Below are 26,961 nucleotides of genomic sequence, written 5' to 3'. Positions count from 1 at the left end.
TGTAGGGGTGCAATGGGTCTCGTGAATCCCATAGCCCTGTATTTTTGGTCACCAGCTAGTGTAAGATACCATATGCATCACTCAATCCCCTGAGGCTCTCTTACCTTCTAAACCACCTACGCTAATTTGCTTGGGCTATCTCTTCACTCCTTGGAACCCTGGTCTTCTTTCTCTCAATCTCTGCAAACCTACTCATCTAAGAAAGCCCAGGATAATTTCTCCTTTCTCCCCAAAGTCTAACTTGATATGGCAGCCTGTGATCACCTGATCTCCTATTATCCTTAGGGTGAGTATCAGAGTGCTTAGCATTGAAGTGTTTGCGAATTGCCTTACTTGTATCGTATTTTCTCAACTAGATTATAAACTCATTAAGGCTCAAATGACATTCTACCACCTTTTTTATTCCTCATGACCCCCAGCAGAGTGTTCAACAAGTATTTGTTAAGCGCCTACTATGTGCCATACGCTATGCTAAGTGCTAAAGACAAAAAGCAGGGTCCTTGGGCAATTTGTTCATCTGTCACCCTCAGAAAATTTTTGTTTTTGTTTTTTTAAATTTCTGATTCTGAATTCTAAATGTGCTGTGCTGGGGGACTGCTATAACTACAGATAGACAGACTATTCATCCTGCCGTGTTTAACCTGAACACCACAGGTAACAGTCTCAGAAACAGAAGGGGATCTCTGGGACAATGGAACACCTAGCTTGGAGAAGGAAGTAATTTTGCAGATGGGGAGGTGGGGGAGAAGACATGGTAGATGTCTTTAAGTGTGTGAAAGTCTGCACTAAAGAAGAGGGATTAATCTTGTTTAGCTTGGCCCCATGGCACAGAACCAGGCACGATGTGGGGGAGGTTGCACAGACGAGTTTAGGTTTATGGAGCTCTCCAAAAGGGAAGCAGTAGAGCTCCGTGGGAAGAGGGCTGGAGGCAAAGGATCTGGGTTCAAATCTTGGTACTGTCACTGTGTGACCTTGGAAAAATCACTCGACCTCTCTGGGTTTCACTTTTCTTATTTATAAAATGAAGTGGGTGGTTTCATATCGAGACTCTAGATGACCTTTGAACTGCCTTCCATCTTTAAGTCTACGATCCAAAGTGGGTCATAGAAGTGGTCAGTTCCCCCTCAGATCAAATGAGAGATTTGTAAAGCGCCTAGCACAGTGCCTGGTACACAGTAGGTGCTTAATAAATGCTTATGTCTTCCTACCACCTCCTCCCTCCCTGAGTGGAGTCCTTTGAGGAAAGGCTGCTTGTTCTCTCATTAGGTACAGTATGGTCTGAGTCAGCCTAAATGACCTCTGACCTCCCTTCTACCCTTTTGAGTACAAGATTCTAAGGCAGTACAGAAAAACAAAGCGAGACAACAAAGAATTTCCCAAATTATTTTAAAGCTGTTTTTCTTTCAAGAAGACACACAAGGAAATAGTGACATGTATGGACTATGAGACTGAAGGAAACAGTTTCTAAAAATCTGAATAATGCAGAAAATGGTGTTTTGTTTTTCAGAAACAAGATGTGTGAAATAGACAGTCCAGGGCAGCACAACACAGAGAAGGCAGATCCTATTTCTGAGTGAGGCCGCCCTTTCTCTAAAGTTCATTCATTTCCGGAGTCTGTATTCAGGGTCTGGCTTCCCTCACTATAAAATCTCATTCTGTCAGAACTTGGAGAAGGCTGGGAGATTTCTAACTCCTTCACCACCTTGTAGATTCTATCCCCATCTGCCTTTGACTCTGGTTTCTCTTATTCCTTTACCCCCCCACCCAACTTTCCTTCCCCCCCAACTCCATTTTCCCTTGTGTTTCCCTGTCCTGGACTATACTGATGCAAAACATTATTAGTGAATGACTGACGCTGTTGTTTTTACGAACCAATTAGAGTCGTGTTTATTTTCAGTCAAAGAAGCTAGAGTGTAAAAACATCTGACATCTCTATTAGTCTCTTGTGTTCATAAAGGTATCCCACAAACAGTGACAGGCAGCTACGTGATACAGCACAGAGAGGCAGGAAGACCTGAGTTCATATCCTGCCTTAGATATTTACTTAGCTGCGTACCTCCCTGGGTTGCTTTGAGGGTCCAATGAGGTGAGGTCCACAAGGAGCTTTGAAAAAAATTGAAATGCTAGGAAATACCAGTTACTATTATTATTAACATTAATAATAGCTACAATTTTCATAACAAGAGAGGTGTCATGGTGTAGTGGATAGGAAGATGGTCTTAGAGTCAGGAAGATCTGCGTTCAAGTGCGGTTATGTGCCTATAAACAAAGTGTCTTCACCTGTCTGTGTTCCAAGCAGCTCTCCAAGACTCTAATTTTCAGAGAAGGTGCCCATCTGCATTGGTAGGAAAAGTTCCTGACTGGGAGCTCCTTAAAATGATAAATTCCTAGGTCTGGTCAAACAATGCTCATCGTAATAAAAGCACCTGGCTGATTTGTTTTTCCTTTTTTTAAAAAAGAAAGGAAATCAAAAGATTACTTTAAAACATTTTCGTGTGCACTCAGCAATGGTAGGAACATATATCAGTACCAAATTGGATCAGTGGTCTGCTCAGTAAGATGGATTGCAGTCCATTTATACTTGGAATCAAGCTCCATAGACAGTCTCAAAGTGATCAGTGACAACTCACTGCTATTGATATTGAGGTCATTTATTAACTAAAAATCGAAAAAAATTTATAGTATTTTTTATAGCAATGTCATGAGGAGACCGGATAACCAGTATCTTGCAGTCACGTCTTAATCAAAGCTGGAGCTATCTCGTTAAGAATTATTCTATCCAAAGGGGCCAAATATTTGGAATCGAATCAGTTAATGGCTAATCCAGTTCTAAACTTTTGTTCCATATAAACTCAAACAATATGTGTGTTTGTTTGAAATGATCTCTGGTCAGAAGACCTCCAGCACTTGAAAGATGTATTCCCCTGGAAAAGATTCTGGGGATTTCTTCTGGCTGACTGTCCCAACTGTCTTCCGTAACAATTTGTAGGGATAAAGGGAATGAAAGCAACCATAAATCCGTCCAATTCCAAGTTAACTGTTGCATGTTAAAACATTTGCAACATCTATCCATTCTGAATTTATGGAAACAAATTTCAAATCCTGAGCCTCATCCAAATTCCTAGAGCACACCAACCATAAAAGGTATACAAATCTTTTGCAAACCCATGTGGAGAAATCTGATAGTTAGGACCCTGAATTCTAACGTAGGCATGTGGAAGTTCTGGCATCAGGAAAGGGATGGTGTAATCAAGGATGAAAAGACTATCAGCCTGGGAAACTGAAGACCTTCGTTCTGTTGCCAGTGAAGCACATAAAAGGGATTTCATAATAAAATAGGGTTTTTCATAAAGATAATTCATTTTCTAAGATAAGGAAGTCAGAGGAGTATAACAATAGTAATATATATTTGTAAGGGACTAGAGAAACACTCCTGGAACTCAAGTAGATAAAAATTGAAATACTAATGCTATTTGAGCCTGAGTAAAAAAAAAAAAACCAAAAACATTTTGATAGTGAATATTGCTGAGTGCTATCCTTCACCTGTCGGGGTATCCATCAGGAAAACAGTTTCATTAAAATGGTAGACCTGCTTGGCAGATTAACACTTCCATTGTGTGTGATTTCCTAATCACATTGAGGAATTTATTCATGTTTTCTTTTGGTATATACTGAACTCTCCAAATTGTAGTCATTTATAAGCAGGGAATCCACATCATTATATCTTAAAGACATTTTCTCTGAGGCATGGAATCATAGGATAGAAGAGCCAGAAGGGACCTATAAAGACCAACTCTCTCACGTTGTAGAAGCAATTGTAGTTTAGATGGTTTCTGTTCCTGTTTCAAATAGTGCCCTAAGTTAACATCTTATAAAAAAAAATACAACAGGTTGTTGTAAGTTTTTAAGCTCACAACCCATGCTAGAATCTGCATTTACTTTTCCAAACAACTGAATTCTTAGCAAGGTGAGATTGTAGACATGGGAAGATGTTCTAAGCAGATATAAAACCATTTTAAATTATGGTTGTTTTAGTCAGAAATTCACAGAAAGTAAAACAAGTAGCCTTTAAAAAGTGATATTCAATGTATGAAAATGGTACTCCACAAATATCTTTAACTTCACAGCTCATCTTTAGACCATTCATTCATTCATTCTTTTCTCTGAGAGGGAAGGTGAAACTTAAATCTCATCAGACCGATGTGTCCTGGCTTGGATTGACCTCGGTTTGTGTCTAGCCAATTATTCGGTCACCATAGCTTCAGTGCAGCAATTAGCTTCCCAACACATTGGTGGTTTCCCTGCTTATGAGCTTTTTAAATGAACAGGATGTTTTTCCTTCTTGATTTGCTGAACTCAGGAAATCATTGAGTGGAGTCTACGAACAAAAAAAGCCTGCAATTGAAGCTACTCTTCTCAAAAGTGAATGGTGCTCCACGTGGTGGTCACAAACCCACCAAAGACTTCCATTCTTTCCACCATCTTCCCAGAGGTCTCTTCATCAATGCACAGCAGGCAAACAGACACATAGGAAATGGAGTCTTTGTTCTCTTTTAATGAATGCTTTAGCTTTGAGCCCGGGTATCCTGGGAAATGTAGTCTTTTTCCTATCATGCATCCCTGTTTTATGCTTTACTGAGGTTAAAACAATACAGTCCCTACAACCTGCACTGGATGTTTATGCTCAGGCTTTGGGGACAGATAATGCAGCATATATTAGCTTACGCCTGGGAGAGTCATATGACAGTTAGCCCAGATGCATAGCTGGGCAGCATGATAGTAAGGAAAAGCTGCTTGATATTGATCCAAGAGAAACCAGGGTTCGAATCCCAGCTCTCAGGCTTATTAGAAGGTAAGTCCTCTGCTTCCTTCTGGTTTAGCTTTTTCATCAGTGAAATGGGGAAAATTGTATCTATAGTTTATTCTTCCAGGCTTGTTGTGAGGGCCAAATGATATATGTAAATTGATTTTTCAAGCTTTATATAAATGTCATCATTATTTTTATTATCAGTACACATGCACATACATTTGACTGAATCGTCTTCAAGAATTTATTCAATGTCTATTATTTACAAGGAATTCATTGGTATGCTTGCATGTTGTACAACATGCATAGGTCCCATGAAGGTATATAGCTTATAACAAGAAGGGGGGGAGGGAATAAACATTTATTAAACACCTACTTTATGCCCAATACTGTGCTAAGTGCTTTACAAAATATTGTCTAATTTGATTTTCACATTAACCCTGGGTGGGAGGTGCTATTATCATCCCCATTTTATAGTTGAGAAAACTGAGGCGGAGAATGGTGGAGTGACTTGCTGAGCGTCACACAGCTAGTAAGTATCTGAAGTAGGATTTGAACTCAGGTCTTCTTAACTTCAGGCTTAGTGCTCTATGAACCATGCCACTAAGCTGCTGATCAAATATCAGAGTTGCATATTATATAACATATGTACATTCTACTATTTATTGTTCCCCATCTGGCCACCCATATAATGACCTCTCTTGATCCCAAGAGTATCTGATGTCAGGATAGTCACTGACTGAAGAGTCCTGGTATGTCTGTGGTGACCAGTTACCACTTCTGTACCCTCATTCTTCAGAGCTCCTGAGGATGGGTTGGCACTGTCAGATCTCTGGTCCGCAGTGCCACTTCTGGGCCCAGTGATTACCCAGGCTGAATGGTACCATCTTGCCAGGCTTTCTCAATCCCTAAGGGATTCCAGGGCTGGTAATATCAGATGAAGTCTCATGCTTCTTATATGGTTCTACTGTGCCCCCCCCCAAATTACTTTACATTTAATTACTCTGTATTTGCTCTGTGTGTGTGTGTGTGTGTATGTGTGCAGACAGATGGACAGATAGATAGAGTCTTCCTTATTAGGCTGTAAGTGTCTTGAGAATAAGGATTATTACATTCGTTGTACCTATGTCCCTGATATAGTATATACAGGTACCTAGGATACAGTAAGCACTTAATAAATGCATGTTGATTTACTTATTGATTGGACCAGTGGAGCCTGTTCTACACCAGCTCCAGAGCCTTCTCTGGGCCCAAATGTCCACAATCATCATGGAGAACTTTTGTTGCTATGGACTCCTTTGTTTTGGGTAGCACTTTTTATCTTTTAAAACTTATTTCAAGCTGCTCCCCATCATATCCTTTCTATTCCAGTGAAACTGGTGTGCTTGCCTTTGTCCCATACATGATGTTCCAAGGTGCACCTTGGCACCTTGGGCTCATAGGATTCCGAGCTTTTTTCCAAGCCCATCTCGGGCACCTCCCCATATGTGTGGTCTTTCTGATTCCCTCCTGTTATTAGCACTAACTTCTCTTCAGACTACTTGCTATGACTTCTTTTATGTTTTGTATTGACTTCTCTGGGTGCATGTTGTAAATCCTAGCAAAGTACAAGCTTCTTGAAGGCAGGAACTATTTTTCATTTGTCTTTGGATGCCCAGAGCCTAACATGGTGCTTTGCACAAAGGAGATTTCAAATACATTTCTGTTCAATCAATGAGCATCTGTCAAGCCTTTTCTATGCGCCAGGCACTGTGATAAGCACTGGGGACACACGGACAAACATGAAATAGTCCCTACCCTCTAGGAGCTCACTTTTTAAGGAGAGAGACAACGCGCACTCATATAAATATAGAAAGGATATTGATTAAAAATACCTAGCGGGTAACTTGAGGGAAGGCTGTTAGGTGGCACCATAGTGCATATGGCACTGGGCCTGGAGTCAGGAAGACTCATCAATTCAAATTTGGCCTCTGACACTTACTAGCTGCATGATCCAGGGCATGTCACTTCACCCTGTTTGCCTTAGTTTCCTCATCTGTAAAATAAGCTTGGGAAGTAAATGGCAAATCATTCCGGTAGCTCTGCCTAGAAAACCCCAAATGGGGTCACAGAGAGTCAGACACCACTGAACATCAACGGTCTTCAGGAAAGAAAGAGCTACTTTGTCCAAGCTTCCATTTTATTGTCAAAAGCAATACTATCCTCCTAACCTCTTACTCTCCCCCATCCCACATTAACTCATCAGTGGTCAAATCTTGCCATTGGTGCTTTCACAGCATTTCTTGTATCCGAGCTCTTCACTCCACACAGCTCCAACCTCATCATCTTTTGCCTAGATTATTTCAGCGGCCTCCCCTTTAGCCCACCTCCCCCAAGTCCTTCCCCCACTCCTCTCTGCCAACTCCAGTCCATCCTATTCATATTTAGCACCTGTGTTACCATGTGATTCCCCTCCTGAATTCACTCCAGTGGCTTCCTACTTAGCCTCTAGGATTCAATGGCTTTTCCAGCCTCTCTCTAGTCTCATTGGACATGACTTCCCCTTCTGCGCTTCGTGATGCAGACAAATTGGCCCTTTTACTTTCTGTTCTACCTCCCTGCCCTCAAAGAGCTTGCATTCTACTTGGGGAGGCTGAAATACAAACCCATGGGTACACACCAGATCCACACAGAATTGATAGGAGATGACCTCAGAGGCGAAGGCTCTAGCTTTCCAAGTATTCCACCTCTCCTTTGGCCACCTCCACAGAGCAAATGTAGTTCGAGACTAATGTAGTTTTGATTTGTTTTTTCCCTCTCCTGCAGAGCTAGCAAACGTTTCTAGGATTGCGTGTTTAGCAGTCATGCAAATCCTTAAATAAGGAAGAGTTGGTTGTCTGTCCCCGCTCCACCCTGCTCTGGGAGCCCTGCCACTCCACATTCATTAAGTTCCATTTGCCAGCGCTGTGAGGGTCATTAGGACCATGGGCCAGCTCTGAAGGAAATCATGGCCCCTCATCTTCTCCCACATGATTTTCTTGATCGAGCACGGAGTTAGCTGGCCACAAGTCACTTGGTTATTTTCTGCCCGTGGAGTCAATGGCGCTGATGCGGCGAGTAAAATTCGCAAGGAAAAGCTGCCTGGTTCTGTAGCCTGAATACCAATCAGGAGGCTTCTTTCTCAGCATGTTGGTTCTCTTTTGATTGACTCTTCACTTCCATGCTTTTCTGCACAACGCGCCTGGCTTGCAAATTCTCGGCCATCTGTCAAACGCTCAATGGTCCTTAAGGCTGCTGCTACAATCAGACCTGAATGCTATGGAAACATCAGCATGTGGTTGAGCATTGAAGAATTCTGGCCAACATCTTCACAGAGGGGTGGGGGTGGGGAGAGCAAAAAGACAGGAGCAGAGCAGCCCCCGTAACCTGCACAGTGCTAGCATCTGGCTTGACTGGTTTTGGATTAGTGGGGTGGGCCATGTAGTCCCCAAAGAACTATTAGCTATGGCTTCCCCCGCCCCAAATAAGACCTGCTGGCCATGTGTTTGAACAACTCCTGTGCCCTCGCCACTGCCAACGATAGTGGTGCAGTTACTCTTCATGGTGTTGCGTGTTAAGCCTCTAAGAACGCAACTCAATTTAATAAGCACCTATTAAGCACCTACTGTCTGCCGAGCTCTGTGCTAGATTCTGGAAAGACAAAGGCCAAAAATGATTGACTCCTTGCTCTCGAGAAGCTTATATTCTGCTGGGGAGAAACTACATAGACACAGGTAAGTAAGTATAAAGCGCAAGGAAAATACAATGTAATTTTGGGTAGGGGAAAGCATTAAGGATTGGGAGAATCATTTAAGGCTTTATGTCTGAAGATCTATTTCAGCTGGTCTTTGAAGGGAGCCAGGGGTTCCAAGAGGCCATGGAAAGGAGAGAGAATTTCAGGCATGGGGCACAGCCTATCCAAAAGCATGGCAGAAGGAGATGTATTGTGCAGGGAATAACAAACCAGCTACTGAGGGAACAGTAAGGAAAATAAGAGGAAATTTATGGAGAACAACAGGCCAATCATGAAGATGGCGGCTTACATTGAGAGAGGGAAGCATTTCCTCTTCTGACAATGTACGATATAACAAATCATGCCCTGCAGGGTAGGATTGACTCAGGGACGTGCTAGAGTCAGCTCCACATGGCTCACAAGAGCTGGGTGTTAAATTTGCAATGAGAACATTTAACCTCAGAAATTGACAGATGCTATCTGTCAGGACTTGATTTATTAGGATGTCAATTTTCTAGACAAGAAAATGATGGAGAAAATGTTAATTCTGCTGATTAAACTTAAAAGTGGGCTGTTCAATTTTTTTTTTCTGAGAGCCAATTGTTATACATTTTACCAGCATATCCATGGAAGGCCCCTCCAACTCTGTGCTATGTGACTGGGAAATTGGTCTGTCAGTGACTCGAGCATGAAACCAGGACCAATGTGGAAATCTCAAGGACGGGTTTATAGCTGCGGAGCTGATTTTGTGTTTCTGAGTCTGATGTTTCCCCCCCACCTCCTGATTCACATTATGGAAAGAGGAAAAGGGCAATGAGGACATTAGGCTTCTGTTCTCCTACGTTAAGAACTTGAGGACATCTCTTTTGCTGGAAGCTCGGGGTGGGCAAGAATATCGAGGGCCAACAGTTTGGTTTATGTTGATCTTAGCCCCAGAAGTTGGTCCATTTCTGGTCAGTGTGGTTCAGACAAACAAACATAATGTTTGTCCTGTCCTTAATTCATCTCCAGTCCTAATGACTGACTGATGATGATAATAATGGTGATGATGGGGATGATGGTGAGAGTAGAGGTGATAGCTTACATTTTTGTGGCTCTTTACGGTTTGCAGAAGTCCTTTGGAAACATTAGCTCAGTGATCCCCCTGATAACCTATGAGGGTTGTGCTTTAATAATTCCCCATTTGACAGATGAGAAGACTGAGACTCAAGCTGACACAACTAAGAAGTATGTGAGTTGGATTGGAGCCCACATCTTCCAGCAATATGGCGATGCATTTGTGAGCTGCATCTCATCCACACCTAACCAGCCTAGAATTTCCCCGGTCTGCCAGAGGGCCACTGAACAAGAAGCATCTTCGAGCTCCACGCGCCTTCTCAAGCCCAACATCCCCACCTCTAGGCTAGGCTCTCGGCCTTCAGTCTAGCCCCAAATCACACTGAGTTCTGAAGGAGAGGGACAGATTCAATTTGCTGTTTCCTTATTCCTTTGAACTGTCCTCCACTATTCAATGCCAAGTCAAAAGTTTTCTGGCATGTTTCCCACTGGAGAAAATAACTGATCTTTTTTTCTCATTAGCAAAAGCGTCAGACACTGTCAGTTGTATTGGTCTGTACAAAGAGAGTTTTGTGGTTGGGGCAGGGCGGAACGGGTGGGGGGGAGAATGCCAGTTTGGAGGAGGGCATTATCTTGTTTCTCCCACCATCCACTCCTCGCCATTTACTGCCACCATCTTCTCTAGGCTATTAGATTCCTTACTCCCAGAAGGCAGATGTTGAGTTTGCTGTGTCTTATTGGAAGCACAGGGGACATTTTTATGAGTTATGTAACTCGTGAATAATATGATTTTTATCCTTGAGTAACAATTAAATCTTCATTTACAAGAGAACCTTTTGTTTCAGGGGGAAGAGCATTGCCTAATCAGATAAACATGAAAGGCATCTCTCCAGAAGCAGTTCAACATTTTCCTAATTCTAGGCAAACTTTTAAAGTTAGGATAAGCATGGAGAAGAAATAATGCTGAATAAGGATAGACAAGGGAATGGATATGCTAGCCTGAACTTCCACTTTTTAATGGGAGAAAGCCAAGCAGTTCAGGAGGCATAGCTGGTCCATATTCTCTCTCTCTCTCTCTCTCTCTCTCTCTCTCTCTCTCTCTCTCTCTCTCTCTGTCTCTCTTTCCTCTCCTCTCTTTCTATCCTCTATGTCTCTGTCTGTCTCTCCCCTCTGTCTGTCTGTCTGTCTGTCTGTCTCCTTCCTCCTCTCTCATTGATCCATATATTTATCTATTTACAGTGCCTGGTATATATTAAACATTTAATAAATTATCTAATTAAAAAAGGCAACTGACTCCCTTCAATATCTTGACAGCAAATCTAAGGTAATTAGAAAAATAATTGAGTTGTCTTAGAAAGTGCTGGATTGTATGTATATGAAGGTGTGTATGTGTGTATTTTTCTGAATGCAGAACACATTAAACCAACCAACCTTCCTTTGTCTATATTCACTTACAGGCACTGCACTCGGAGTCAGGAGCCTGACTCAGAAACTTTTTTGCTGTGTGATTGTGGGGACAATTCACTTATCCTCTGTACCTCAGTTTCCTTTTCTATAAAATGGGGACAATAATGCTTGTAGTCCTACTTAATTTACAGGTGTGTTAGGACAAATTTGGGTAGCACCTTAATGTGACACACATATGTTCACAAACACATACACATATACATACACACATGCATATATATACAAACACACATACTATATACACACATATACATACTAGATGTATGTTATTATTATACCAAGATATATTAAAGATCTCAGATTTTCCATAATCTTTGAGTTCCCTCTGCCAACATAGATCATGGACTACGTAAAACTTAGTAGATAAATCTTACACAGGTTCCTGTAGTTCAGAGGGATTGTGACTTGCCCAAGGTCACATAGCTAGTAAATATCAGAGACAAGATTTGAATCCAAGTCTTCCTGACTTTATGGTCATTGCTCTAGCCACTGTATTATATTACCTCTTATGCATTAGGATAATGATGATCATTCATTCATCTACTAAATATTTGTAACCTGTAGCCCAAGCTATGTTCTCTTATGTTCAAATTATTATTTACCTTGAGGACCAGAGAGAAATAATAATTCACAGATAAGAGGGCATGGCTTCAAAGGGCTATAAAAATGTGCATACCCTTTGATCCAGCAATACCACTGCTAGATCTGCATCCCAGTGAGATTAAAAAAAGGGAAAGGAACTATTTGTACAACAATATTTATAGCAGCTCTTCATGTGATGGCAAAGAATTGGAAATTGAGAGGATGCCCATCAGTTGTGGCATGGCTGAACAAGCTGTGGTATATGATTGTGATGAAATATTACTGGGCTATAAGAAATGACAAGTCAGATGATTTCTGAAAAACCTGGAAAGATTTACATGAACTGATAGAAAGTAAAATGAGCAGAACCAGGAGAACATTGGATATTGTAACAGCAATATTGTACTATAAAGAACTGTGAATGACTTAGCTGTTCTCAGTAATACAATGATCCAAGACAGTCCCAAAGTACTAATGATGAAGCATGCTATCTGCCTCCAGAGAAAGAATGGATATTGATTGAATACAGACTGAAGCATGCTATTTTTCACTTTCTTTCTTTCATTTTTCTTTTGAGTCTTCTTTAGAAAATGACTAATAGGGAAATGTTTTACATAATTGCACATGTGTAGCTTATATCTGATTGTTTACCATCTCAGGGAGGGAGGAGGGGAGGGATAGAATTTGAAACTCAAAACAAAAAAAATGTTAAAAATTATTTTAACATGTAATTGGGGAAAAATAAAATATAATAAGAAGATATGGCTTACACATTTATTGATTACCTACTTATGTTCACAAATGGTTTTACTTTTTCGGGCTTACAACAATAGATGGGAAGCTCCCTGATGACAAGGAATGTACTGTCTAATTGGAGAGGCACCTGATATTTAAATGAAGAAGCTAAAGGCCATGGTACAGCGAAAAGAAGACTGGTCCTGGAGTCAGGGGATCTGAGTTCCAATCCTAACTCTGATGCTTACTGCCCAGGTGACCTTGGGCAAGTCACTGCATTTGGGTTTGGCTTGTACTTGAGTTTCAGTTTCTTCATTTGTAAAATGGGGAGATTGAACTAGATTGCCTCTATGATCTCTTCCAGTTCTAAGTTTATAAATGAGCGAATGAAAAACTAATTAAACATTTATTATTCACAAATCCTTATGCTTGGGATACAAATAGAAGAACTGAGACAGTTCCTGCTCTCAAAGAGAGAACATTCTAAGATGAGGAGACCACACAGAGAGGACAGATCAGCTACAATGCGGATAGAAGTGTCCTATTGGCCTTAGGGTATAGCTATAAATCAGATGATTCTCTAAAGTTATTTCCATGAATTAAACCATATCAGTTTCTGATGCTAAACCAATTAACAGCACCAAAGACTTTGGTGGGGAGCACCTTCTCAGTACTAGTGGCTGCTGATGAGGTAGGGGATGCCTCACCTACAGAAGCAGCTGCTAAATCACATCTGCATAAGGGACGTTTTCCCGGATGATGGCAGTGGAGGCTGGGTTAGAAGCAGGACTGATCTCCTGGGAGGCAATACTATTTCGGAGGTTCTTGGGCTTCCCTGCCCATTGGGGAGGGTCAGGGACCTGGGCTATCTCCACCGGGGTCTGAAGGGTGGTGGTGGTGATGATTTGACTTGCCTGGCACACATAGCCTCCTACACCTCCCTTAGGATGTCTTTCTGCTTCAGATTAGCTGGTTTGTCTGCCCTGGATGATCCCACGCTGACTTAGAAGCAAGGGCATGAGTAGGCATCTCAGGTTTTGTGGATCTTTAGTACTGATTGAAGAGAAAAGAAGATGGTGATCAGCATGGATGAGGGTTAGTCATCAGTACCGAGACCAACTGATGGAAAAATTCTGAGAAGCAGTGTGGAGGTGAAGAGGAATGTCAGTGTCCTTGAAAACACTCCTTCTGTCATTTCCTCTGCTGTTTTTTGGGGAAGAGATGTTTCTCCCCTTCTCTGACAAGATTCGTGCTTTTGGAGGACCATTATTTTTCCTATACTTTGGGGAAGGAAGACCAGAGCAAGGTGTGATAAATTACTAAGCCATCTCCCACTTCTTTAAATGACATGTCCTAAGGTTAGTGAGTTGCAGGTGGCAGGGGGTACAGGCAGAATTATTTTAACAGAGCAATTTTGGATGTATTTTCCCTGCTAGTACCCAGACTGAGCAAGTCGAACTATCAATTCCCCTTTTGAAATGTTTCCTTCCAGAGGTTTACTAATAGAGTAATCCAACATTTATGGAGCCTTTTTGAGATTTTAGAATAATAATAATAATAAAAATCATGTTGGGCAAGTTTCCATTCTTTTGATAAGTACAAAGCTCAAAGGTAAACTGGAAGGAAGAAAGCTATCTTTCTAGCTTCACTCCAGTGCCTTGTTCTTTTCCAAAATGTGATCAGACATGCCAATGGGCTTTTTTTGTTGTTGCTGCTTTTTCCTCTAAAGGGGTGAATGTTGACATAAGGCTCATATTTTGCTTATTCAATGACACTGTAGCTTTACAGTTTTAAGAAGGAATATAAGATTCATTTATCTATATGGTAATTTCTTTCCCCCAAAGGAATCCAAAGAATGAATACTTTGTCATTAACCCCTATAATCTGTATGGTATTTGAAATGAGAGAGAAAAGAAAATGGTCCTTTCTTTTACTCTGCTTTTGCTTTGAGGATAAATGCTCAGAAAATGAACAATTCTATCTGGTTGAATCTTGCTGATTTGGGTACATTGGGGATTTTGCAGTTTTTGCCGGACTTAGGGATGTCTGTAGCTGTTTATGACAGCTTGCCAAAATATGTTGCTAGGCAAAGTACACACTGCTTAAGCATCCATGTGTCACTGCATTTCAACTTAATTTAAAATACATCGTGTGTATCATCATTGGATTCCACTGGGAGCTTGCTAGAGGAAACGTGCAGTTCGAGAGGCAAACTTCTGAATAAACGAGAGACACAGGAGTGGATCTTTCCCCACGCAACACCTCCTTGCAATGAGCAAAGTTTCCAACCAGATTTCATCACACCAGATTGTTTTTCCATCCAAGCACAAAGGGTGTGTATTTTGGTGAGGAGGGGGTTGATGATGTTGGTAGGACTTGGAATCAATATCAACACGGCTCTGAGATTTGCTGGATGCCATTTGATGAAATTAAGAGAAAGGAAATGGTGGAACTGTGTGGCGTACAAGGCTAGCTTTCTTCGTGGAAGTGTTTGTATCTGACGTGACGTCGCTGTGGTGGATTCTACCCTTCTATAGGATTCTTCCTCTAGGGAGGAGGTCTTGGATCTTCAGTCCTGCTATTTGCTTCACCCTTTACAGGGCGAATCATCCCTCCGGGTGGAGCAGGTAGTTAGCTCTGTTCTCGCCTCTGAGCCTGCTGGCAGACTGCTGGCTTTATGGTGGTGGTCCCTCAGTCAGATGTGTGAAATGGTTTGGGTGCCCAAGTGGGGAGCTTGGATCTTCCTCCAATGGCTCCTTACTACCTTGAAGACCAAATACAGGCTCTACCAGTTGGCTTTCAAAGGCCTTCATAACCTGGCCTGTACCTACCATTCTCACCTTATTAGGCATTACTTCCCTTACCACACTCCAGGACTGAGTCAACCCAGGCTCCTTCCTATTTCTCACATTTCCTTTCCTATCTTGACTTCTTTTCGTTGCATACTTCCCCATGCCTAGGATGTACTTTCTTTTTCCTTTTCCTTTTTTATTTAATTTATTTGTTTTTAGTTTTCAACATTCACTTCCATAAGACTTTGTGTTTTCAATTTTCTCCCCCTCCCATTTCTTCCCCCTTCCCTCAGACTGCATACAATCTGAAATAGGCTCTACATATACGTTCAAGTTAAGCATATTTCCCATTAGTCATGATGTAAAGAACAATTAGAACTAATGGGAGGAACCATGCAAATGAAGCAATAAAACAAGACAATAAAGGAAAAGGAAAGCAAATAGTATGCTTCCATCTGCATTCAGATTCCATAGTTCTTTGTCTGGGTGCGGATAGCAATTTCCATCATGAATCTTTTGGAATTGTCTTAGATTCTTGCACTGCTGTGAAGAACCAAGTCTACCAAAGTCCGTCATCACACAACGTGGCTGTTACTGGGTACGACATTCTCCTGGTTCTGCTCTTTTCACTCTGGACCAGTTCAAGTAAGTCTTTCCAAGGTCTTTTGAAGTTTGCCTGCTCATCATTTCTTCTAGTGCAACTCTATTCCATTATATTTATATACCACAACTTGTTCAGTCATTCCCTAATTGATGGGCATCCCCTCAATTTCCAATTCTTTGCCACCACAAAAAAGCTGCTATAAATATTTTTGTACATGGGAGTCCTTTTCCCATTTTTATGATCTCTTTGGGATACAGACCTAGAAGTGCTATTGTTGGGTCAAAGGGTATGCACATTTTTATAGCCCTTTGGGCATAGTTCCAAACTGCTCTCCAGAATGGTTGGATCATTTCACAATTCCACCAAAAATATATTAGTGTTCCAGTTTTCCCACATCTTCTCCAACATTTATCATTGTCCTAGGTGTGATGTGGTACCTCAGAGTCATTTTGATTTGCATTTCTCTAATCAATAGTGATTTAGAACATTTTTTTTTTCATTTTACTATAGATGGCTCTAGTTTCTTCCTCTGAGAACTGCCTGTTCATATCCTTTGATTTATCAATTGTGAAGTGACATTTTTGTATTCTCATAAATTTGACTCAGTTCTCTGTATATTTTTGAAATGAGGCCCTTATCAGAGATACTGGTTGTAAAAATTCTTTCCCAGTTTTCTGCTTCCCTCCTAATCTTGGATGCCGTAGCTTAGAATGTACTTTCTCCTGACTTCCATTTCTACGATTTCCTTGTGTCCTTCGAAACTCTGCCCAAAACTCTTCCCTAATTCCTCCTGCTACTGGTGCCCTCCCCCATAAAGATTTGCCTTGGATTTATTTATTATATTCTTATTTATGTGCGTGATGTTGGCCTTGATATAACGTAAGCTCACTGAGGGCAAGAAATTGCTTCATTTTTGTCTTTGTATGCCCAGTACAGATCCTGAAATAGAGAAGGCACTTAATAAATGCTTGTTGACTAATTGATGTATTGCTACATTTAAGTTGCTTACTAGAACACCTGTGGGTACAGAATAAAGCTAAAATGAAGTCACCAGGTGGGACAGCTAGTGGGGCAGTGTGTTGCAATAGAGGAATGTTGTTTGTGTTTATGTTTTATACATTCTTATGCAAGTTGTCCCGAAAGGCTTAGTACAGTAAGACTTTTGGGACATCCTATATATGGTCACGTTCTCTCTCTTACTAGAATGTAAGCTCCTTGAGGGAATGGATTTTTTCAGTTTTTTTCCCTTTTAACAGCTAAGTTCCCAATTAGTGTAAATACTGAATGCCAGGAAGTGTTTGCATGTATTCCAATTTGCACTATTTGAAGTTATAATTATATAAACTATGGTAATTGGTTCTAGTCCAGTGGAAATATGCTGTGTAAATTTGAATGGTGTGACCACTTCAGGGAAATTCCTTATTCATATTACTTGGTACCTAACTATGTGACCATAACCTAGTATAGGCACAAAAGAGATGCCTAATAAGTCTTTTTAGTTGACTAAGGAAACAGGGTAGTGTTTCTCTAAGCCTTTGCTGATCTCCTAAGTCCAAACAGAATCCTCTAAATTATAGGTCTGCATGAGTGAGCTTGAAATTTGGGGGATGTGTGGAGGGGTACAGAATTAAGGGGAAAGGAGGGGAACAAGCATTTATTAAGCACCTACTGTGTGCCAGTCACTGTGCTAAGTGCTTTACAAATATTATCTCGTTTGAGATAATACAAGGTCATACTTCTTCTGTCTTTAAAATACTAGAGAAGAGCTAGAAATTGATGAGAAAATAATAGCTAAAAAAGATGGACTCCTGGAAAGATTCTATCTGGAAATTGCCAGGTGACTGAAGAATTTATTTTTCCTTTGTTCTTGCCTTTTCTCTCCCTTGTGGAGGCATCACAAGATATATAACTTTTGGTAGATAGATCCGAAGTGGATCGATAATATTAATAGTTACCATTTTTGTGTAAAACCATTTAGTGTTTGCAAAGCTTTTTACAAGTATTAACTCATTTATCCTTATAACAATCCTAGAAGGTAGGTTCTGTTATCGGCCATTTTGTAGATGAGGTTCTTGAGGCTCAGAGAAGTCACATCACTTGCCAGGGTCACACAGCTAGTAAATATCTGAAGAAGGATTTGAACTAAGGTCTTCCTCCCTAACTCAGAGTCACACACTCAACTTATTGTAATAGCTAGCATTTTGGATACTGAGGGGAGGAATGAGATCTTTAATGGGAGAAGTGAAGAGAATATAAAATATTGTGTTTTTTTGAGAAAATCTCCTAGAGCCTAGAACTTGAGGGCTCTAGGGCCCCTAGCAACCTTTGCTTTGGCCCCTAGCTCCTGAAAATGAACGGGTCTCTGACACCTTCTGCCAGAGACCTCTATTTGGGTGTCCTTGGGTGACATTTTGATTTTAAATCTGGCTGAGGACTTCCAAGCCAGGTAGTCCAAACTCAGGCAAGGAGTCTGGAAAGGTAGAATTCCTTTCACTCTTCTTAAAGTGTGTCTAATCTTGAGGAAACACTGCTTGAGGAGACTGGGTCATTTTTTGTTCTGTACCCAGCCACACAGTTTGTGCAGGGGTTAGTCCTGAGGAGCCTGGACTCTTTCGTAGGAGGTAGTGCTGAGGTGTGGGGATGGGGTAGGTTGTCTGATCTCTCATTCTTCAGCTTAATAAAATTCCACAAAGGCACCCCAGGGATAATTTGACTTCAGTTATGACTGACATCTAAGGTTTCGCTCCTGTGGAGAAATTATGGGTACTCAATGGACAGTACAAGTCAGGTATGGCAGAAGCAATTTACTGCTACACATATAAGAAATGCTAAACACAAACAATTCACAACTCACATGAACAAAACTGGTTTCATAACTGGCTTATGACTGCTGTTAAAATCTACAAAGCTGACACTTAAATCTCATCAAAACATGAAGTCACTTATAGGCGTTTTATAGTCTAAATAGGCACTTTGCATTTGGCCTCCACCCTACATCATCCAAATAATTCTCAATGACCATTTTCCAATAAAATAGCCATGCCTGGGACATTTTCTAGTGGGTGGTCCTCTTCTTCAATGAAGCTACCAACAGCTTCACTCACTGGACCCAGGATTTTCACACCTTTTGAATGAACTTCTAAGTACTACTCCAATCTTGAACAAGGTCCAAGGTTTCAAAGTCCTCCTTGAGAACCATGATCAGTTGCCCACTCAGGAAAAGCAGGCACAAAACAGAAAAACCAACCAAAGGGACAGGAACAAGCTTGCCTAGTTGAGTCCATGATCCACTTGTCAGTGGTAGGTTAGGGTGTGTGTGTAGGGCGAACACACAACTCATCCCCTTACCGCCCTCATCCCCTAGCCTCAGTGAGGTAGATCATACTATTCTACTCATAGAAGAGTTGAAGACAAAGAGACTCAGTCTGGAAGTGATCTCTTCTCTTAATTTCCATAGGATCTTTTTCTCTTGTTGCTGTCACGGAGCAAGAGGAGGACCAAGGTCTGCCACATCATTCATTCATTCATTCATCATTCATTCATTCATCAGGGTTTGTCACATCATTCATTCATTATTCATTCATTCATTCATTCATTCATTCATTCATTCATTCATCAGGGTTTGTCACATCATTCTCAAGCACCAAGTCCTTTCATTGCTGGCCCACCATGTGCCTGAAAGCAGCTAGGATGCTCATCATTCCCCAAAGGCCCAGATGATGGGCCAGCAACTCCATGGAGTCCTTACAGGTTCCCTGGGGTGGCTGTTATGGAGGCCAATTCAGCCTCCATTACAAATACATATATTTTTGTGTGAACATTTATTATTAGACAGGAAAAATTTCAACTCAAACCAAACAGGCAAAAATGAGTCTATATTTTAACACTGCATCTGATAAATGGATACCTCAGTTTTCAAGAATAAATCTCTGTGTGTGATTTATTAGGTGTGCTGTGCCAAGACACATTTTGTCCAGGCCAAAAGAAATTTAGAAAACCCTAGTTGTCTTGGCAAATCCCTGTGAAGAGTTTCATTAGCCCTCATGGGAAGGAACTGAAAATTAATTGAGCTAGGTTGGCAATTCTTAGAGAGCTGCAGCATGGTCCTTTGAGAAAAAAATGCCCCATGCCTTCTCTAGGAAGCCTAGGGTAAGACGCAGGCCACTCTCAGAAAAGTGTCATTGCCACAGACCTCTTTCACCCTTGTTCAAATCATGACAGAATGGGCACATGTTCCTCTCTGAAGCAATACTGAGACCTTAAACCCCACAAAGGGATCAACAGTAACCTCTGGGACAGCCTTGGGAGGCTACAGTCACTGACTGAGCATGTCTGGAATAGGAAGAACGCACTGCAGAGTAATAAGAATGCTTTAAGTCTGGCAAAGCTTTACATGTTATTTCATTTGCTGTGTTCCTCATGGCAACCAAGGGTGGTAGATGCTATCCATTATCACCTCAGTTTTACACTTGGGGAAACTGAGGCTGACAGAAGTAAAATGATTTCCCCAGGGTCACATATCCAGTAAATGTCTGAGGACAGATTTGAACTCAGATCGTCCTGACTCCAGGCTCAGAGCTCTAGCTATTATACCCCTGAGCTGCCTTTATTAGAGCTGGAAGAAAAATTATAGGTCATCTAATCCCACATCCCCTCTTTTACAGATGGGAAAACTGAGGCCAAAAGAGACGAAGTAACTTGCCCAAAGCAGCATGAGTAATAAGTGAAAGAGGCTGGCTTTGAACCTATGTCTTTGGCCTGGGAATCCAGCATTCTTTTTACTGAAAGCTGCTGTTTCCTTACTTTATCACATCAGATTGTTTTTCTATCCAGATACAAAAGAGGACAGGGTATGTGTGTGATATGTATGAACAATGTGGAATATACAAATGTTCTGAGATTTACTAGGTTATCATTTTATCAAATTAAAATAAACAGGGTAGGAGAGGAAATGATATCGTTTGCATGTGTAACTCATAGGAACCACATGAGCTTCCTCGATAGAGGCTGTCCAGCAGTATCCCATTATGCTCTTTTTGTCCTGACTCTCTTAGGGGTTCCAGCAAGGTCCTGTAGGTACAGGCTTCTTGCTGTTAACATGCCAATACTTAAGGATCACAGGGGGCCACTTCTGACCTAACAAAGGTGTGGAGAGGCCAGTAAGGCAGAAAACTGGGCTCAGAGCACATTGCTTGGGTGTGGCTTTGACAATCCTTGTGCCTGAGATGCTCACAGGTAGGATGAAAGCATCAGGTGGGGTCAGAAGGGGTATATCCCAGGTTCAGGAGTCATGACTGAGCTTACTGAAGCTTATACCCATTGAAGAAAAGCTGAATCCTTCATGTCCCATGTCCCTGATTCAAATACTCCAATGGTGCATTTATCGCCTTGATAGAGGTGTCCCCCCAACAATGCAGACAGTAGCCCATCCAGCCTGCCCATCCTGTGTGATCTCTGGGAGATGGGGCACCCAAGATGCCAGTCACTTTTTCTTGGCACCATGAGGCTGCCAGGAGGGGCAAAAATGCTGACTCTATGTCTTTCCTCTGACCGTCTTTTTTTTTTTGAACCACACATTTCTCTATGATATTTTTTATTTTGGTTCTTCTTCATTGTTCCTTACATATTTTACAGACTACTCATGCTTAACGGCAGAAGGCATATCATCAGCTCCCAGTTCTGATGGCTAGAAGTCTTAGACCCTTTTTTCTATGACAAAAGAGGACAATGAGAATATCTTTCTTCCATTCAGTTGGATGCCATCTTTCTAATCCAGTCCCTGCTTTTTTCATCTTGCTGCCCAAGCTAATCTCTATGCTGCCTTCCTTTACGGCGTCTGTGGCTCAGCTCACTCCATGTGAACCATAAAACTCCCCTTTTCTCTGGGAACCTGATCTATTGGTTAGATCACTGGACTATGCAAATCCCTGGCCATGAATAATAAAAGACACTCCCTGAAAAATTGTCTCTTTGATCTTAACAAAAATTTCTTGGAAGACTCAAGAAGAAATAGGAGAAAAAACACTTGCAAAACACACACACAAAAGACACATTGCTGTAGAGGGAAAAATGCTGGAGGCGGGTCTCATTTTTCTGAATCCTCCATTAATATTTACAAGGCAATATTTCTGAATGTTCTTTGGTTAAAGATTTGTTCTATTGGTCTGGTTTGAATCTTGAATCAACAGTGAGGAAGAGGTTTGTCAACATCATCGAACTTCAGGATTATGCAAGAGATGCATCTGAATCTTCTGTGATTGAGCTCCCACAGGCTCCTGCTCCCACAGCCCCAGCTGAGTCCTCAAAGGCATGACAATCATTGAAAACTCAAAGCATAGAATCATTGCTGGAAGGGAGCTCAGAGGTCATTTAGCCCAAACTCCTGACAAGAGACTCAATGATGGGGAAGGTAAGATGAAGAGGCAAGAGAGGCTGGTGCTCAGTATTGGAATGGCTTTTGGCTACCATGTCATATCATAGTCTCAAATGGAGCCAGCAGTCCATTAAGCCTTTAATCTTTTTTCATTGTTACCTACCCACACCTCTCCCATTCTACACATTCACAATTGATTTTTTGAACCCGAGCGCAGCTTTACATTTTTTTTCCAAATAAATTTCAGCTTCTTAGATTAAATTAAATGTTCTAGGCTGTCAAATTCTGTTTGGCTCCTGACTCTGTCGTTTAATGTTAGCTTTATATCATCTCTGCATTTGTCTGAGGCATTAATAAAGAGTATTGAAAAGCACAGGGCTAAGGAGAGATCCCTGGAAAACGATGCACTTCTGACCTCTCTCAATGGTGATAGAAATTCATTAATGACTTCCCTTTAGGAGTCATTTAGCCTTGAGCAAACCCGCTTGCCAGTCATTCTGGGTAGGCTGCAATCCTCCCCTCTGTCTGCTGAGATGCTACAGAACAGCACATTTCTCTGTGGTATCCTCTTCAGCGAAATCCCCCAAACTTTAGAGAAGTAGGCATTTGCTGAGGGCCAGCAGCCCCCTCCCCCGGCTTTTAAGGTTAACTTTTATAGGTCTGTTTAGTTTGGAGAAAGTGTTGTTGTTGTTGAATCATCTCAGTCATGCCTGACTCTTCATGATCCCATTCGGGGTTTTCTTGCCAGAGATACTGGAGTGGTTTGCCATTTCCTTCTCTTGTTCATTTTACAGATAAGGAAACTGAGGCAAACAGGGTGAAGTGATGCGCCTAGGGTCAAACAGCTAGTAAGTGTGTGAGCTTGGATTTGAACTTAGGTCTTCCTGACTCCAGACCAGTCACTTGATCCATTACAGTGACACCTAGCTCCCCCTATTGGCTTCCATTTTATCTGCAGTTATAATCCTAGGATTATAGATTTAGATCCATAAGGGACTTTTGAGACCATGTAGTCCTACCTTCATATTTTACAGATGAGGAAACTGAGGTCCATAGAGGTTAGGTGATTCTCCAAAGGTCATACTTACAAATATCACTTGAGTTGCTTCCATGTTGGTGAAGAAGAGAGAAGGGAGAGGAGCCAGGAAGGGAGAAGACAGAGAAGGAACATGAAGGAAGAAGGAAAAGTGTGCGTTCTTTGAGAGGTACTTTGGTATAGGAAGACCTATGCTGAAGCCTGACATTAGACACTTACTAGTTGTGTGACTATAGGCAAATCTCTTCAGCTCTCTGAGACACAGCTTTGTCTTGTACAAAATGGGGATAATAACACTCATTGTACCCACATGAAACTCACAGGGTTATTATGGGGCTCAATTGCGCTAATGTACAACACTCTATCTGCCAAATGTCAGGTATTATTATCATGCAGTTAAGCTTTATCTTCATAATGCCAACCTTCTATGCAGACCAGCACTGCTGCTACCATCATTTCAGTTAAACAGATGTGATAAAAATGACCATCAAAATGGTGAATAAGTAGAACGCTGGAAGGAAATACATTGTCATTTTGAAGCAGATTTTTTAAATGCAACCTTTCCCCACACTGTGCAACTGCTGATGTAAACTCCAGGGTGCCTGACTTTAAAGAAAATGGAAAGGGAACATTTCTGAGCAAAGGCTAGAGAAGAAATGGTTTGGTGGGATTGCAGATTTAGAGCTTCAAGGGACCTCAGCAGTCACGTAGGTCAATCCTCTCAATTTTTTAGGTTAGGAAACATTCCCAAAGGGAGGTGACTAATTCAAAGTCATTCAGCAAGTGACAGGACAGAATTAGAACCCAAGCCTCTTCTAGCAGATCCAGCCCTCCTTTCCCTATAGTACACTGTACCTCATTTCTCTAGGTCACTGAAAGATGGGCATGTTATTCTGCCATCCACACCCCCCTTACCCCCAAGCTTTATGTTTCAGCTAAACCAGACTATTTACTGTTTCTCAGATCCTATCTCCAAGTCTTTGTATCAGCAGTGAGGTGGTGCAGTCGATAGAGTGTTGGATTCAGAGTCAGATGCTTACTAGATAGTTGAATGACCCGAGACCATCACTTATCCTCTCTCAGCCTCAGTTTCCCCATCTGGAAAGGGGGGATAATAATGGCATCCACTTTGCAGGGCTGTTATGAGCATCAAATGAAATAACACAAGTAAAGTCCTTTGCAAACCTTAAAACGTGATATAATGATAGGTATTCTCATTATTCTAGGCTGAGACTCATGTGGGGAGGGCTCCCTCTCCTCACTTCAGCCTCTTAGAACCCCTATGACCCTTCAAGGCTTGGCTTAAGTGCTGTCTCCACTTCTCTGGGCCTTTGATTACTTTATAGTATTCTGCATATTATTTGTATTTGTTATGTACACATCAATTTGTATTACTTTGCACATTATTTGTATCTATATGTACACACTGATTTATATTATTTTGCATACTATTTGTATTTGTATATACATGTTGATTCTCCCCCAAGAGAATGCAAGCTTCTGGAGGATAGATAACATTTCATTTTTTTGCCTTTGTGTGCCCAGCACAGTTCCTGGCACCCAGTAGCTGCTTAATAAACATTAAATTGGATTGAATTTCAACAATTACTGAGGTGGAGGGTGAGCAAAGGAAGCCCTTTATACATTCAAAACAAGAACATCCCAACTAAGAATGAGGACCAATTGTCCCCTACTGTCATTATTTAAGTGACCTAGCATTAAGAAAAATCTCTAAAAGAGGAGGTCATATCCATTGAAGGAAAGGCTTCTGTGTGTTCATTACTGTCTACCCCTTGCTCTTATCCCTGGGACTTGGCATCACAGAGCATCACGGCTGCAAAAGACCCCCAAAGATACATTTCATTTCTCAGAGAGAACGTCTTCTACAACATACCTGAACATTGTGTTATTCGAACTTCCTGCATCCCCAGGCAGCCCATTCTAATCCTGGACAGCTCTCCCTGGTCAGAAATCGCCCTTGAAATCAAGCCCAAGGTCAGCCCCCAGCACTGTGGGCTTCTCTATTTTCATAGAGGAGTTGGGGACACATCTGAACCCCTTTTATTGTTCCTGAGAATCTTGACCACATCCATAACCTCCCTACCAGGAAATCTGTCTCAGTGCCTCATTCTTGTTTCTGGGAAGGTGGAAGGTACATGAGATCATCACATTATTTGCTATACTGCAGGTGGACAGTATTTTAGAACAGGACAAGAATGGGACATGAACTTAATGGCTTGATTAAGTGGAATCACAAATTCAATGGAGTCTGCCCAGCACCACGAGGTAGGGCAAAGGTGTCAAAGGCAAATAGAAATTGGGTTGCTAATCTGCACATGGAGCCCTGGAAGCTGTATATTGACAGTTTTAAAATGTAACATTATCTTTGTTTTTATTTATTTTGTTAAACAGTTCTTAATTACAGTTTTATCTGGTTCAAGCAGCATTCGAGAGCATTGCATGTGGCTTGTTGGGCAGCGTGTTTGACCCCTCTGAGGTAGGGATCCAAGATAAAACCATCGCAGAAATACGGTCCCACTCTCAAGGCACTCTCCTTCTGGTGGCTGGGTAGCTGGGGCCAGAGTACACCAGACTCAGGAATGCTTCATCTCCAAGCCCTATACACACTTCAGACCACACAGAATCGCATGATCCAAGTGCATATAGGGGTTCAGAGAGAGAGGTGGAATCAGCAGAGTAGACTCAAAGAATGTTCCAGATGAAGCAGACATTAGGGATCAGCTTGTCCAGTGCCCAGAGCCAGAACTAGCATGAGGTGCATTGGCTCAAGGGTGCTAATATCCAAGGACGATGGATTTCTCCCTGGGGTGGGGTGGTAGATCAAGGACAAGGTGATTCCTATCCTTTATCCCATGCCAACCCCATGGAGACCTTGGGTAGCGTAGGATCAGAAGTGGGAGGTGGGGAGGAAAGGAAAATGAGTAGAGACAGTGGTATAAACCAGATTATACCCCAACCCCATTTTTAACTCTTTGAGAACAGGATCTGCACTTCCTTCCCTTCTTCCTCCCTTCCCTTAGTCCTTCAGAGCAAGGAACTGCACCCTGAATAAAGTGAACAGTCATTATATAATTGTGGATGATTACGATAATAGTTGACATATTTCCTGTGAAACAATTCATTCCCACGCTTATATCTCCCACTTCCACCCCTATCCCCCCACCTTGAGCTCCACCCCTTGGAGCCTGGGCTCCTCATTCATGTTAAGATCTTTGGGCCCATTTCATTCTTTCATCCTCAGTAATCCCTGTTCACCATGGCAAGCAAGTTTCTCCCTCTTGTCTCTCTAATCTCTGTGATTCAGAACTTTCCATCTGCTTTCTAGGTGAGACCCCACAGGCTCATCAGCCCTGGCCCTCCCTGGTCCCTCTCTACTCTCCCCTCTGAGAACCCTTCTCTGTAGTTGACCAATCTCCATTCATCATGGCTTTCTTCCTTTCACGTTCCTTCAGTTCTCTGATGTGATTCTCCCCATTTCAATGACTGAAGCCACTCCATCTCCTGGTATCTTCTCCAAGGCTGGCTGCCCTTGTGCTCACACCTGACAGAAAGTCAGTGGCTGCCCCCAGCCTCCATCAAAGCCCCTCCCTCCCACCATCACTCAGCAACGACTGCTCTTCCTTTAAAGCTAACTCCATCTTGTTCCCATCTTTGTTACTGTCATCTATGGACCTCTAGGTCATTCTCCCTCAAAACTTAGGAGGCAGGTAGGTGAGACAATGGATCACTCGCTGGAC

The 26,961-nt window shown here is 41.8% G+C and overlaps 1 protein-coding gene and 1 long non-coding RNA gene across 3 annotated transcripts in view; one reads left to right on the top strand and one right to left on the bottom strand.

Annotated features, from left to right (window-relative positions):
- Window positions 1–10,898, top strand: part of LOC110216423 (uncharacterized) — a 53,098-nt gene extending 42,200 nt beyond the window's left edge. Inside the window, exon 5 of the long non-coding RNA XR_002326753.2 lies at window positions 9,749–10,898. This is a non-coding gene — a long non-coding RNA (uncharacterized LOC110216423). The remainder of the gene's footprint in view (window positions 1–9,748) is intronic.
- CABCOCO1 (ciliary associated calcium binding coiled-coil 1) overlaps window positions 1–26,961 on the bottom strand; it is a 167,462-nt gene that overhangs the window by 66,522 nt on the left and 73,979 nt on the right. The window lies entirely within an intron of this gene.

Source organism: Phascolarctos cinereus, unplaced genomic scaffold (genome assembly GCF_003287225.1).
Source record: "Phascolarctos cinereus isolate Bilbo 61053 unplaced genomic scaffold, phaCin_HiC Scaffold_3;HRSCAF=262, whole genome shotgun sequence".
NCBI classification, from domain to species: domain Eukaryota; kingdom Metazoa; phylum Chordata; class Mammalia; order Diprotodontia; family Phascolarctidae; genus Phascolarctos; species Phascolarctos cinereus.
The sequence above is the reverse complement of the archived record's forward strand: the minus strand, read 5'-3'. Positions and strand labels throughout refer to the sequence as shown.